The sequence below is a fragment of the Mustela lutreola genome, chromosome 1 (genome assembly GCF_030435805.1).
Source record: "Mustela lutreola isolate mMusLut2 chromosome 1, mMusLut2.pri, whole genome shotgun sequence".
Classification (NCBI taxonomy): domain Eukaryota; kingdom Metazoa; phylum Chordata; class Mammalia; order Carnivora; family Mustelidae; genus Mustela; species Mustela lutreola.
The window spans coordinates 91169622-91185223 of NC_081290.1; the positions used below are offsets into that span (position 1 = coordinate 91169622).

General features: G+C 42.2%; 1 protein-coding gene and 1 pseudogene across 3 annotated transcripts in view; both read right to left on the minus strand.

The window, feature by feature from the left end:
* SYNPO2 (synaptopodin 2) overlaps positions 1-15602 on the minus strand; it is a 177225-nt gene that overhangs the window by 96231 nt on the left and 65392 nt on the right. The gene's annotated exons all lie outside the window — the stretch shown is intronic.
* LOC131818650 (keratin, type II cytoskeletal 8-like) lies at positions 1575-10461 on the minus strand (annotated as a pseudogene).

Below are 15602 nucleotides of genomic sequence, written 5' to 3' on the forward strand. Positions count from 1 at the left end.
CTGCACCCTGTCTTGGTGAAAAGCATGCATGGCCTGGCCAGCCCTTGATTAGAAGTAGTCACATTTCAAGGACAGGATGTACCCAGGACAGCTCTGGCCTCTAAGCTTCTAAGATTGCCTAGAGCCAGTACTTAACTGGGAAATAGAGGTTTCCCAGAACTTAATGCAAATAACTTAATGCAAGTTCTTGGGTCAGAAGATAAGGAAGGTTTTACAGAATGAATCCTAACAACATTTCAGAACACGTATTTTAAAAAGCCAATGGATCCTCATTTCCCTGTGTTTCTGATCAATTGACAGAAAGAATAAGTAAAATCTAACGTTTTTTAAAAAGTTAAAGATAACAAACCTTAAAAATAATTGTTGGGACTGGGTCTAAATATATGAAGATTCCAGTGTCTTAAGTTTCTCTTATTGTTGAAGAGATATTACACATTGAAACAGCAGTTACTGGTAATATGGATCATTAAGGCAGGCAAAATGATTTCTGAGTCTGGGGGCCTGTACACCCTTAACCCGAACTAACTCACCTCTGAGATTGTGGATAGGATTGAAGTTTAGTTTCTCCTGGATGAAAACATGCTGAAACAGGACAGAAGGAACTGTTTGCATCCTCCCTGGGATCATCTAAAGGAATAGATGTCTGGCCAGGACGCCCCCTTCAAAGTATCTGACTTTGTATACATTGAATTCAACAATGTATTCTCTCCCTAAAAGTGTTGCAGAAGTGATTCCTTCTTAGAATAAAATGTAGTAATTGAGTTCGTTACCAGGTAAGTTTAACTCTCCGTATCAACCCACGTTTCAAAAACAACCTCTCCTTCCCTACTCTCTTTCTACGATGGGACAAAATCCACCTCTACAGGCAAGCGCAGCAATGCTTGGTGGCCATGCGGTTAGTCCTTACACAATGGCCGCACCCACATTTTCACTTGGTCCTTGGTTTATTTGCCCACAGATTCTGGACATGACAGACGGTTTGCATTCCCCAAGGCCAGGATCATGGCTAGTGGGTGGCAGAAAGAAAAGTGCCTGTCATCCTGCAAAGATATGACCTGCCAACAAAGTGTGGATAAGCTCAAGAAACCATTTCCAAACATGGAAATGGGACTGGATCAGTTTGGGGCAGATGGAAGCTTTTGCCAGTTCTTAATTTTGCCAATCTCCCTCGGTGATTTCTCAACCACTCAACACACGGTGAAAGGGAACAGAGTAACTTCTATTTCCAACACTTTGAAGCTATTAGAAATTATCAGACTTTTTCCTAGTAAGTAAAATAGATACTAGAAAAATTGGCGGTCTGAGGACTATCCCCAAACCCTTTAGGATTACAGGAATTTCATAGCAGGGTTAACATTTTTTAGAAAGTAAGAAATGAATATTTTCATTATCTTCTCTGTTTCTAGGTACTTCTTTATAGCTAAATTTATTTTTGCTTTGCCAAAAACTTTTCAGCTATTCACTGATTAATGGAAGGAACATGTATCCCCAACACAAAAGCACAAAATTCCAAAAATGCATCAGCAATGCTTCTTTTATTTATTTTTTATGGGGGAGGGGGACACTGGCAGAGACATTTGAGGCTTTATTTGGGAAAAGACACTTGAATTGGTTTTTAGTTGGGGTCATGGGCGAGAGGTTTTACCCAGGGCGGTAGACTCCCCTCAAGAGCAGGCTGAGGATGGGGGCTGAGCCTTAGGTGTCTCCCTATTCCCGATGCTCCTCAGCACAGCTCTTTCCCCAAGGCTGTATGGCAGCTACAGGAGTTGGGAGGCTGGGGGTGGTGGGGGGGACTACAGTGCTTGTTCACTTGGTCAGGACATGAGACCGCTCGGACACCAGCTTCCCATCATGGTCTCAATCTTCTTCACAACCACACACTCATTGGGGTTCACATGGCTAAAGGAGCTGGAACCCCTGCCGAGCTGAAACTAGGTTGGAAGGAACTGAGGCCATAGTTGAGGCCAGGACTGGTGAGGCTTTCGTAGGCCCAGCTCAGTCCACCGGAGTAGCCACTGGTGGTCTTGGTATGGATGGATACTCATGTTCAGTGGCGATCTCAATGTCCAGGGCCAGCTTGACTCTGAGGAGCTCCCAGTACTCACACAGTTGTGGCGCCATGTCCTGCTTGACTCTCTATAGGGCAGCCTCCAGCTCGGCCAGCTTGGCTTTGGCATCCTTAACAGCCAGCTCCCAGAGTTGTTTACAGCCTCCAGGGAAGCCCTCTGGCCTTTACGGTCCCTGATCTCAGCCTGGGGTTGGCTGATACTTGTTTCATCTCTGAAATCTGTCTTCATGTGATAGAGGTCATTCCAGCCAATGTCTACAGCTCCTCATACTTGATCTGGTACATGATCTGACCTCAGCTTGGCTGTAGTTGGCAATGCCCTTGTACAGGGCTTTGACCTTGGCAATGATGTTATCAAGGTTCAGGGAGCAACTGTTGTCCATGGACAATACCGCAAACGTGTCAGAGATCTGAGATTGCATCTCACAAATTTCCCCTGCTATAGCTGCCTTAAGAAGCGGATCTTGTCGGTCAGGCCTTCCAGGAGGGACTCCAGCTCTACTTCATTCATGAAAGCTTTATCCACATCCTTCTTGATGAGGACAAATTCATTCTCCATGTCTGCGTGCTCTTTGATCTCCTCCTTGTACTCATTCCTGAAGTCCTCCACCAGCCCATGAATGTTGCCAAGCTCCACCTCCAGATGAAGCTTCTCCTGGCCCTGTGTGTCCGGTTGCCCTGGAAGGTGGTTGATGGAGCTCTCGAACGCTCTGCCCATGTTGCTCTGAGCTGTCTTCTGCTGCTGTAGGAGGCTTCACTTGGTCTCCAGAATTTTGTTCTGCTGCTCCAGGTGCTGCATCTTGTCGATGAAGGAAGCAAACTCGTTGGGGGTCTTTATCTCCTCCATCTCCGGGGTGTCACAGCTTGAACGTTGGGGTATACCCCCAGCTTAAGGGGTCTCAGCAGTCTCAGATTCAGAGACAGCTATACCCCATACCCCCACCCTGCCATAACCCCCAATCACACTCGTGCTGGTGCCAAGGCCACCCCAGTAGCTCCTTCTGCTGCCCACATAAAGTAAAGAAGCTGATGTGGGTGCCAGGAATGCTTGTGTCAGAGTGGCTGCTGAAGGCCCTGGGGGCCAGAGGTGGACAACTTGTAGGACTTCTCGGCCACCCTGATGGTGGAGGCTGGAAAGGAAGCCAATAGGCTGAAGCTAACAGAGGATCAAGAGGGAGGTGAGAATCAGCTTCTAGGAGGGCTAACAATGCTTCTTTTATAAATTAACTGTCTTCTATCACTCCATGACTCAGGGCTTCAGAGACTTTGCTTTGTTTTGTTTTCCTATTACTTTTCTAACCAGTTTTCTCTATTTCCTTTGACTCTTCTTTTTCTCTGTTCCAAATGGTAAGTTCTTTCAGAGAAAATTCTTGGTTTTTCTCTCCAAAAGCAATCCCTCAGTGGACCTGTCTGCTCTCAGGGACTCATCTGTTACTTCTGTGTGCATGCTTCAAACTCCACAACCATATTATCAACTGGTTACCAGCTGTCTACTACCTGAAAACCTACATTATCTTCAGAACAACAGAGTCACAGGCAAAATTACATCTTTTCTACAAACAAGGTAGGCTTAACATCCCAACCACTCCTTTGGTCAGTGGAGTTAAGTCCTTAATGGAGGTAATACCCAGAGCCATTCACTAGAAATTAACAAGAGCTAGAAATAAACCTGCCTTCCTGGTGATTCACCGCATCACTTTTAGCACCAAACATTTGATGAGTTATTTAATCATCCTCTATTGCTTTACATTTGTACCCAGTGATTTGACAAATATTCACTGAGCACTTACTCTGTGCCAAGTATGGCTGCAGGTGCAGATGGCAAAGAGCTTGGAAGACCTTAGGGGACCTTAAATCTTTGAGCAAAGAAGCCAACAGTAAACAAACACCAATATAATTGAGTTAAAGTACTAAGAGTTGGGGGAAATTGGAAGGGGAGGTGAACCATGAGAGACATGGACTCTGAAAAACAATCTGAGGGGTTTGAAACAGCGGGGGGTGGGAGGTTGGGGGAACCAAGTGGTTGGTATTAGAGAGGGCACAGATTGCATGGAGCACTGGCTGTGGTGCAAAAATAATGAATACTGTTATGCTGAAAATAAAAAAAATAATAAAGTACTAATAAGATCAATATTACAGAAAGTAAAAAGAGACTAATGTGATAGAGCAACTTGGGGCAGGATGGTGAAGGCCACTAGAGATGGCAAATGTCTCTCTGAGGAGGTAATATTTGAGCTCACACCTAAATAATGAAGATACAGAGTTGCAAAGAGCTAGGAAAATATGTTTCAACCCAAAGTCTATGCAAAAGCTCTGAAATGTGGACAAGCTCGGCATATTTGAGGAAGAGTAGAAGGAAATGAGACAACAGAAGGCAGATATCAATCAGTTCCTGCAGCCTCCACAGGCTAGGATTTCTCAACCTTAGCACTACTGACATTTAGGGCCAGATAATTCTTTACCATGTGAGGCTGTTCTGTGCAGTGTGGGATGTTTAGCAGCATTCCTGACCTCTACCCACTAGGTGCCAGTAGGCTCTTCCTAGTAACAATCAAAGAACCTAAGCAACTGTGATTACCAAATGGAGATTACCAAATGGGCACCAAAGTAATAAATGAGAAGCCAAAAAGCTCCAGTTGAGAACCATTATTTTAGACCAAGGTAAGAAATTTGGATATTATTCTAACAGGAACAGAAAGCTATTAAAACATCTTTGGCAGAGGGCGCCTGGGTGGCTCAGTCGGTTAAGTGTCTGCCTTTGGCTCAGGTCATGATCCCAGGGCAGTAGGATCGAGTCCCACAATGGGCTCTCTGCTCAGTAGGGAGCCTGCTTCTGCCTCTGCCTCCTTCTCTCTATTTCTCTGTCTGTCATGAATAAATGAAGGAAATTTAAAAAAATAAAGTAAAATAAAACTCCTGAGTTTGGAGGAAAAAAAATCTTTGGCAGAGAGTAATAGGATCTGAGTCACACTGTAGGAAGTTTATTCTGGCTTTAGTGGAGCCGGATGAGAGAAGAAGCAGAGAATCAGAAGTCTGTAACAGAAACCTGAGTCAGAGAAGATGGACTAAGATAGTAGCTAAGAAGGATCCATCTAGGAATTAGGCGGCAGGTATTGAGAACAAGAAGAGAATCAAGCATGATGTTTAGGTTCTTTGCAAGAGCCATGAAGTAGTTGCAACGAGCCCTAAACCTGAGATAGCAGTGCCATTTATTGATGGGGAACACTTGGAAGTAGATTTGTGAGTGTAAATGTTGGAAATTAAGAGTTCCCTTAGCCATATTGTTTGCGATATCTCTTGATATCAAATGGAGAGGTCCAGTAAGCGAGTTAGATGTATGCTGGGTATGGCAAACCTGAGGGGAGGTCAGGTTTGAAAATTGAATTCTATGGATGGGATAGGAAGATGAGAGATTAGATGGGATCACTAGTGTATGAGTTTCTTGTGGATGCTGTAACAAATAGCTACAAACTGGTGACTTAACACAAGAGAAACTTATTCTCTTATAGTCTGGAGCCAGAAGTTCAAAATCAAGGTGTCTATAGGGGCTGCACTCCCTCTGGAAACTCTAGGGAAGAATGCATATTTTCATTCTTTTAGCTTCTGTGGCTCTCAGCAATCCTTGACTTGTGGCCTAATGTGACCATATCACTCCAAACTCTACCTCTTTGGTCACATATCCTTCTCCCCTTCTGTCTGTCAAATCTCCCCTGTGTGTGTGTCTCTCCCTTTTTTAAAGATTTTATTCATTTATTTGAGAGAGAGAGCACAAGTGGGGGGCAAGGGTGGGGGAGGGGGGAGAAGCAGGTTCCCACTGAGCAGGGAGCCTGATATGGGCCTTGATCCCAGGACTCTGAGATCATGACCTAAGCTAAAGGCAGATGCTTAATCGACTGAGCCACCCAGGTCCCCCTCTCCTGTGTGTCTCTTACAAGGACAGTTATTAGATTTAGGTTCTACCTGAATAATTCAGCATGATCTCTTCATCTCAAATTCCTTAACATAATTACATCTGCAAAGACCCCTTTTCCCAAGTAAGGTAACATTCACTAACATTCACAAGTTCTGGGAATTCAGGTGTGAACATATCTCTTTGGGGACCACCATTCAGCCCACTATACATAGGGAAAGAGTGCAGAGAAGACAAAAGGTTCCTCCAAGGTGGACACTCCAAGTAGGGCCCTAAGACTCCACCATATAGAAACTGGTAGAGGAGGGGGAACTAGGAAAGAAAGGCGGGGCGGCATGGTGGTCAGGGACAACAAGAGAGGGCCTGGGGGTCATGTTTCTTCTGTACCTCTCATGTCTCTTTATAACCAGATTTGCCCCAGAGTGAGTTTAAAAGATACTCCTTGAATTGAAATTAATGTTTATAGTGAGCTTCTAAAAAAGCCCATTGCCTATGCCATTAAACTGCCTTGAGATTATTGGAAAATCTCAGGGGCAATCACCCACACATTTATTGCTTTAGCTGAGTACAACTTGGAAAGAGAGAGAGAGAGAGGGAAAACCTGTTTCATTCTGTGCCAAGTTTTTATTGCAACTGTAATCACCGCTCCTCTTTTAATTCTTCATTCCCAAGCCCACAAAGTGCTAACATTTGAAACCTATTTAGGAAATTCTTTGGAACTTGCAGCAAACTTCCAAAGTTAAATTTAGGGTTCAAGCCTCCATGATTAGCTTGCGAAGTGAAAAGGATGGAGAGTGATTATTTGAGGGAGCTGCTTTCCTTTGATGCTTGATGTGGGGATGGGCTATACATCTCGGGGCTGCAATGAATTCCTTGCTTCCAAGGAAAATATACTCCTTGTCTTTTTATAAAAATAAGAAATTCTGTGTTACCCACAACTTTATTGTCAATACATCTCAGTTTTATTTACTAATGAACAAACATATCCTGAAATCTCTGAATAGAAATATATCACATAGGGTCAAAATGTCATCTGTCCTGGAACATAAAAATTGGTGCCTTGGGGAAAACATATCTTTTAAATTAAAGTAAAATTGACCTCAAAATGCAGGAATACTGGTCCTTTTTTTTTTTTTTTTCTTTTCCCAAGTGTATCTCCCTTGGGGGCTGGCAGATCATTCTATGACTTAACCCTCAAAAATTTGAGGGGAGCACATTGAGGGAAAATTTCAACTATTCTTCTAATAAAACCATCTTGCTTCTAGAAGAGAAATGATGACTAAAGCAGTCTGAGATTGTCGAAGACTGCCAGAGGAGATATGGAGAATTTTCTATAGTTTCCCTCCACTTGTGCAACGACGGACAAGTTGCAGAACAGAGCTCTTTGGGATCCTGATCTCACTGGAGATGGATTCAGAAATGTCAGTCTACTTTTGACCCTCTCTCTTCCTTCTCCCACCCCCTTTCCTACCAGCCACAAGGTCCTAAGAGGTAGACAAAGTTACCTAAGACTGAAACCTGCTTCTCTAGAATCTTATACCTCGCAAGCAAGTACAAAATTTTATTAAATAATGGACTGGGAGCACTGATGGCTCAGTTGGTTAGGCGACGACTTTTGGTTTTGGTCATGATCCTGGGGTCCTGGGATCCAGTCCCGTATCGGGCTCCCTGCTTAATGGAGTATCTGCTTCTGCTTCTCCCTCCCCATCTGCCCTTCCTCGACCCCCACTCATGCTCACTCTATCTCAAATAAATAAATAAAATCTTTTTAAAAAATGGACCAGTCAATTCATTAACTTGATGTACACAGTTGAAGAAAAGCATATTTTATATTCAAAATCAAAGGATTTAAAGTAATATGACGTATCTCAAAATCTTTGAGATTAATTTCACTTGCATTTTCCTCATGTTAATTAACACACACACCCCTCCATACACACACCACATGTATCCAAACCAACATTCTGATTTGAATATTTGGATAGGTAATGTGGACTTAGAGGGAACATAGTCATACATTTCTTTGAGATGTGAAAAAAAAAAAAAAAGAAACCAATGCCTACTATTCAAGAATGCTAAGAGTAGGGGCGCCTGGGTGGTTCAGTGGGTTAATCCTCTGCTTTCGGCTCAGGTCATGATCTCAGGGTCCTGGGATCGAGCCCCACATCGGGCTCTCTGCTCAGCGGGAAGCCTGCTTCCCCCTCCCTCTCTGCCTGCCTCTCTGTCTACTTGTGATCTCCCTCTCTGTTACATGAAGAAATAAAAAATCTTAAAAAAAAAAAAAAAAAAAAGAATGCTAAGAGTAAATTTAAAAGTGCCTTGAAAACTAAAAGTTAAAGTAGAAAGAATACCAAGGAACTGCTGAGGCTAAGACTTGCCAAAAGTCAAAAGTTCAACAAGCAGGTCTTTGATGTGACTAGAGCTCATTTCTGCACTGTGTTCACTACATAAGTAGAGGGGTATTTTCACAGGGAAAGTGGCGGCAGGCTTTTTCCCATCAGGCTCTGACAGGAGTGAGCAGCCCTGGGTTCCAGGTCAGGCTCTGTGACCTCGTTTTAGGATTGAAACAACACTTTGCCCCTTTCTGAAGATCCTCTCCATCTGCAAAAAGGAGGAACAACAAACACACTGACTCACTCACAGGTCTGTTGTGAGAATAACATGTATTAGTGGGCACAGAAGGGCTATGAAAAGGTTCAGATATGCAAGCCATTTTGTTATGTAGTAAAAGAATCAGGATTGAGACCTGACAATACTCAGTCCTCATAATCCAGTAGGATAAGCACCATTCTTCCTATTAACCTCCTTACATAAGAAAGTAGATCTCATGTATTTAGTGTGTCACATGGGGTGGCTGGGTGGCTCAGCTGGTTAAGCACCTGACTCTTGATTTCTGCCCAGGTCATGATCTTAAGCTTGTAGGATGGACCCCATGTTGGCCTCCGTGCTGAGTGTGGAGCCTGCTTAGGGTTCTCTCTCCCTCTCCCTCTGCCCCTCCCCTCCAAGCATGCTCACTCACTCTCTCTTATAAAGTAAAATAAAATAAAAACATTGTGCCACATGAACATAGCATTTAACAATAATCATTGATATGGGGTTATTACTGCCATCTTTACAGATGATAAATGGGATTAAATGGCTTTCTGCATCATAGTTTTGATAAATGGAGGAGCTGGGGATTGAATCCAGACCTGATTCCCAAGCACATATTCTTATACACTAGGTTATATGGGCCAAAGGCCAGAAAGATAGAACTGGCCGCTGATTTCCTAGGTGGGTGTGTTGATGGGTCCCCGCCTACCTCCTACTTCTCTCCACAGATTCTCAAGAACCTTTCAGATCAGAAGCACCCAGGAGGGCCCTGCCATGGAAGATCACAGTAAACTTCCCTTGGGGGGAACCTCCCATGTTCTGGGGGCGTTGGGTTTTCTAAATAAAGACCATAGTTCAAAAATCCATTACAGAGGGGCACCTAGGTGGCTCAGTGGGTTAAAGCCTCTGCCTTCGGCTCAGGTCATGGTCTCAGGGTCCTGGGATCAGGCCCACATCAGGATCTCTGAGCCTGCTTCCCTACACCCCCGCCCCCGCCTATCTCTCTGCTTACTGGTTATCTCTGTCTGTCAAATAAATAAAACCTTAAAAAAAAAAAATCCGAAGGGAGTTGGGGGAAACTGGAAGGGGAGGTGAACCATGAGAGACTATGGACTCTGAAAAACAATCTGAGGGTTTTAAAGGTGGGGGGGAGGTCGGGGTACCAGGTGGTGGATATTACAGAGGGCACGGATTGCATGGAGCACTGGGTGTGGTGCAAAAATAATGAATACTGTTATGCTGAAAATAAATAAAAAATAAGTTTAAAAAAATTTAAAAAAAAATTCATTACAGAGATGAAAGTTGCCAGGACACTCCCAGGATCTCTTGTGTGAGTGAGTCCATCAGCTTGTTTTCACCACGTCACCCTCCTACATGCATCCTCCATGTACCAAAAGAAAAGAAGTCAGAGCTAAGATCACCCAAGCTCTACGGTTTATTTCACTGGGAGTTACACTTGCCTCCTTCTCTCCCACCAAGCTTCCTTCCTCCTCTGTTCTGAATTCCAGTGCTCAGGAAGAATTACCAATTGACTGGCTGGACGAGTAAGAACTAACTTACCCAATCAGGAATAATTTTGATGATGACAAAATACGATAATCTCTCTTCTCATTTCAGGGCGTATCTTCTCCCACGGACTCCATCTTACTTTGTGTTACTCACCTTTAAAATCTTTGAAATAATCTTTGATGTTTTTCCCTTGGGGTTCCTTAACCCTTCAGACCATTCCTACTGATATTTTCTCAGGATTATTTCCAGATTTATGCCTTCCTTCCTTTTTATTTATTTAAAACATACCTATTGAATTACGGGCCCTCGTCTTGAAAAATATACAAATTTTCAAGTAGGGCCCTTTTTCCCTTTTGTTATCCTGTCCATTCATCTTGCACATGGTTGCCAGATTAATATTCCCCAAATCCTGTTTTTTCACTTTTCCATTCTTGATCTTGACCTCTTAAGACACCACCACTTTATCTATTAAACGAAGCCCAAATTCTTTGCCTGACAGTCACATCCTTGTAACATCTGGATTTAAGCAACCTTTCTTTCTTTTTTTTTTTTTTTAAAGTTTATCACCTTTACTGTCGTAAAGGCTTTTATTTTATTTATTTATTTATATTTTTTATAGACATATATTTTTATCCCCGGAGGTACAGGTCTGTGAATCGCCAAGTTTACACACTTCACAGCACTCACCATAGCACATACCCTCCCCAATGTCCATAACCCCACCCCCCTTCTCCCAGCCCCCCTCCCCCCAGCAACCCTCAGTTTGTTTTGTGAGATTAAGAGTCACTTATGGTTTGTCTCCCTCCCAATCCCATCTTGTTTCATTGATTCTTCTCCTACTCTCTTAACCCCCCATGTTGCATCTCCACTTCCTCATATCAGGGAGATCATATGATAGTTGTCTTTCTCCAATAGGATTTAAGAAACCTTTCTAAACAAGTCTCCTGTCTTTCTCTGCTTGACCCTGTTGCTCCAGGCAGACTGGCCTTCCTACTGCTCCTCTTTGAGTAACGCTTTGTGCTTTTTGGTCTCTGAACAGTGGCAAGTCCTTTTCCCACCTTAGAATGCTTTTTGTTCTCTGCTTCTCTCAACCAGTTCTTCCACTGAAGAAGGCCCAATTCCATTCTTGCCTTCCCAAGAAGCGTCCCTTGCTTATCTCAGTCCATAGTAAGATCGATGGGAAACAGACCCTGCTGATCTGCCACTGGCCCTGCCGCAGGGCCCAGCGCTATCTAAGGACACCCTGTTGTGGGACGCTTTGTGTCATGGAATGGAGGCATTTCACGTTTCCTATGCGACTATTTAAATTTGCTGTTATGTTACACCTCCTCTGAGGATGGAGGCAGTTTGGACTGGCGGAAAAGACTAGAGCCAGATTGTTTGGGTTCAAGTCATCCCTTTACTACCTGTGTGATCTTGGGCAACGTTATTTGCTTACACATCAATTTCCTCATCTGTAAAACTGACAACGTCATACTTCCCACGTAGATTTATTGTGAGCCTGAAACGAGTTTAATAAACGTAAGGTGTTTAGACAATACCAGGCACATGGTATGTACTTTGGAAGTGTGAGCTATTCTTCTTCTTTGCATATTTCCCAGGGTATAGATATAGATACATATGGAGAGAGAGATACAGACACACACATACTGACTTACCTATACACATACACCTATATTCTTATCTATATCTATATATGGAAAGACAATGGATCAACTAACCAATTTATATATATATATATATATATATATATATATATATATATATACTCACCTCTAGCTCAGTTTTATGCCTAAGGTTGCTTCAGCTTCATTCTCTTCCTGAATGCATATAAGTGTTCTTCTGGCTTACTTTCAGACGAGACTTTCATTAGCAGAGAAATGCCAGTTTTAGTTGAATATACTTTCACCTTTGAGATATACATATTCTCTACATGGCAATAATAAGTCGATATAAAACGGTGTTTTGAATTATAATTTGTGTTTAGTTTGGGAATAGGGTCTAGGACTTTCCCCATAAATAATCTTCCTGAAGTTTAAAAAAAAAAAAAAAGGCAGAAAGAAACTGGGGGGAAGACCCTACTGTTGAACAATGAAGACATCTAAGTATATCTGTAAGCAAAGTATAAGTTTTTAAAAATCTTTTTTTGTTTTAAAGATATGTACATGGACACCTGGGTGACTTAGTTGGTTAAGCAAATGCCTTCAGTTCAAGTTATGATCCCAGAATCCCTGCATCGAGTCCCTCATCAGGCTCCCAGCTCCGTGAGCACTGTGCTTCTCCCTCTGACCTTCTTCCCTCTCATGCTCTGTCTCTCTCTCACTCTCAAATAAATAAATAAATAAAATCTTTATTTTAAAAAAAAAAAGATATGTACAGACTATAGGATATGGTTACATGAAAATCCATATATTTAAATATTTTTAAAAAGTAAATAAAACTGTGATTTTACTAGCAAATAAAGCCTGTATGAGAAGAGCATACATAATTGGTAACGCCGAAGAGAAGGCAGGTACAGGATCTAAAGAGAGCAGCAGTCTGTGTGAAGACAGACACAGGCTGTGTGTCAGGAGGGACGAGCACCTGGTAGGAATCCTGGCTTTCTGGGAGGAGTGAGAGGGAAAGGAGGCCAGTGAGAGGATTCCACTCTACCTTGTCACACTCTGATCCATTCCTCACCAAGCCCAGAGGCATCCAGTTTTGTTAGAGGACAATTCACTGGAAAGGACCAAGGGAGGTCAGTTTCCCTGATTCTCTGTGGAGCTCATTAGCACTCAACCTCAGGCTTGCTTATGATCTTTACTTTGGTGACCCTTGGCACTTTCTATTAATACCCAGGAATCTATAATAAGCATGGTGGTTTTGCAGTTATACATGAAACTGTGGAAACATAATAACATTCTATATGGTACAAAGTGTTGAAAGCCTCATGAAACATACTAATATGAGCAATTTTTAATTTTCAAAAAGAACTTCTGTCGTTGGAGGAAGGTTGGGTCCTGCAGAGTCTCTCCTTTTCTTGCCTGAATTTGATACCTCTACCACTCATTTCTAAGAACCCTATGCCTTTAATCATTAATTAGCACACCCAAATAGTCTGTGAATATTTAATGAGCACCTACCCTGTTCCAAGTGTGATGAAGCCATAAGAATAGAGAAGTACAAGATACTATAGAACCTTAAATCAATGGTGTGCCCATTAAAAGCTTCAAATTAAAATCAATGCAAACAAACAAACAAAAAAACCCTTGTTTCAAATTTCCCTAAACTTTCAACACAGTTTGGATAACCAACCAAACATCTTAGCTGAAAATAAATAATGTGTTTAAAATAATATGTGAGGGTTTAAAAAGGCTGTCTTCCAATCCCTCGTTATACTTCCACTAAGTGAAGTTCCAAGGTCACTTCTGTTAGTTACACTAATGGAACCACAACATTATTTCCTCTCTTTTCACATGAGATTTTTTTCCCAGGGGAGGCCAAGGATATACTTAAAGGGGAGAATGTGGGCTTTGTTGGATTCTGAGTTATGATTCTGACTTTACAACTTTCAATCTGTAGAACTTTGGGGAAGTTACTTGATCTCTTTGACCTTCAGTTTTCTCCTTTATAGGATTGGGATAATAATAATTCCTTCTAGAGTGGGTAAACAATTAGGAATAAAGCTTTATAAAGCATCTGGCACAAGGCCTGGCAGACAAAGCACTTAATAAACAGTCTGTCTTAGTATCCTTGTTAGAAAAGTTCTCATTTGCTGGTGGCCTGTACATGTAATAATGAAGAATGTGCTAATTTGTTCTATGAGGAAAGATGAATTAAACACCTACCATCCAAAGTGAGCAATTAAAATACTAACAAGAATAATGGAATGGTACAATTTAATACTCATGTTTACGGATTGCTATTACATTATTTCTGGCATTTTCACCAATCTGCGGTCTTACTGGAATGGAATTTGAGAATCATATGAGGTAATTCAGAGTACATAATTACAAGTAAATTGGATTCAGACAGTACATCCCCTTTTCTCATGAATTAAAAAACTTACTCTTGGGTATCATGAAAGAAAAAAAAAAGACCAAAAATGACAGTCATTTCACTGAATTTCAACTTTCCACTTAACATGCTTACTTTCTGGCTAGGCATCTTGCATATTTTATCTATAATCTATCTTCATAATAATCCTCGAAGTAGTGAAGGGGGATTTCCAGCCCCCACTTGTACTTTTTCCAGAGCAGAGACGTGGGGACCTACTGTCTCCTCTCTCACTCCTCCTCACTTGTTCTTCAAGCGGGGACATGTGCGCCTGCCCTCCCTGATTCTTGAGACTGGGAGGAGGTACTGAACAAGCCTACAAGAAATCAGCCTCCTCTGGCTATTCCCACCCCAGAACCCTTCCTCAGGATGCATTCTTTAGTTAGTCCTTGGATAAGTTTGAAAGAATGGGCTCTCTCCAGCTTTGCATGAGACTGGGTGGGGAAGTTTAATTCTGGGGTGAAATACTAAACAAGCTCATTATGGCTGCACATCTTAGCCATATCCTCAGATTCACCTTACTCTAGTTTGTTTGGTTATATTTACATCTTCTTCTGTTTCCTATGTTTTGTTTCTCGGTTGTTTCCAATCTCAAGAACAGATATAATTTGCATTTTGGGATGAAAAAAACCCAAGTCCATGGGGCACTTGGTTGGCTCAGGTCTGACTTCAGCTCAGGCCATGATCTCAGGTCCTGGGATCGAGTCCCACATTGGGCTTCCCACTCAGCAGGGAGTCTGCTTGTCTCTCTCCTGCTCCCTCTGTCCCTCTCCCTGCTCATGGTGTCTCTCTGTCTCTCACTCAAACAAACATATAAATAAATAAAATCTTGAAAAGAAAAGAAGAAAAGAGAAGAGAACCCAATTCCAGAAAAGTAACATCTGTAGTCCAAGATTATGCAGCTAGTGAAGAGTTGACTTAGAATTTAAGTGCTGGCTTAACTTCACTACACAGCACAGTTTCTTTTCAGGACCCAGTGCAGCCTTCTTCCTGTTGAACGGTAAAGAGAACCACTACCTACTTACAGCAATAATGAAAATCCTGAGCCTAGCCTGTGGATTTTCACAGTTGGGTCCCAACAAACTTGCTGTCTTTTCATGTATTGCTACTGTCTGGTAACAGACAGCATCTTCTCTGAGCTTCCATCAGTATACACTGTGTCGGCACAAGCCAAGCACACAGGGAATAAGACAGGCCATAGAGTTATCCAGGCCACAATGCCAGTCAACTCCGCCTGCCATCTGCTTCCTCCTGCCAACTTGATTTATGTATACAATATCAGGAAGATTTGAACATCTGCATTCTTGGTTAAAGCTTTCTCTTGTACAGAAATAGACCAGAAGACTTAATAGCATCTGGGTACATTATTTTTTCAACATTCAAATGTCTTCCTCCTTTTCCACAACCAAGTTAGTTTATAGCTTTGCGTTTCTGGAGACAACTTTGTAGTAACTATATTTAACTACATTAACTATATTTTTAAATTTT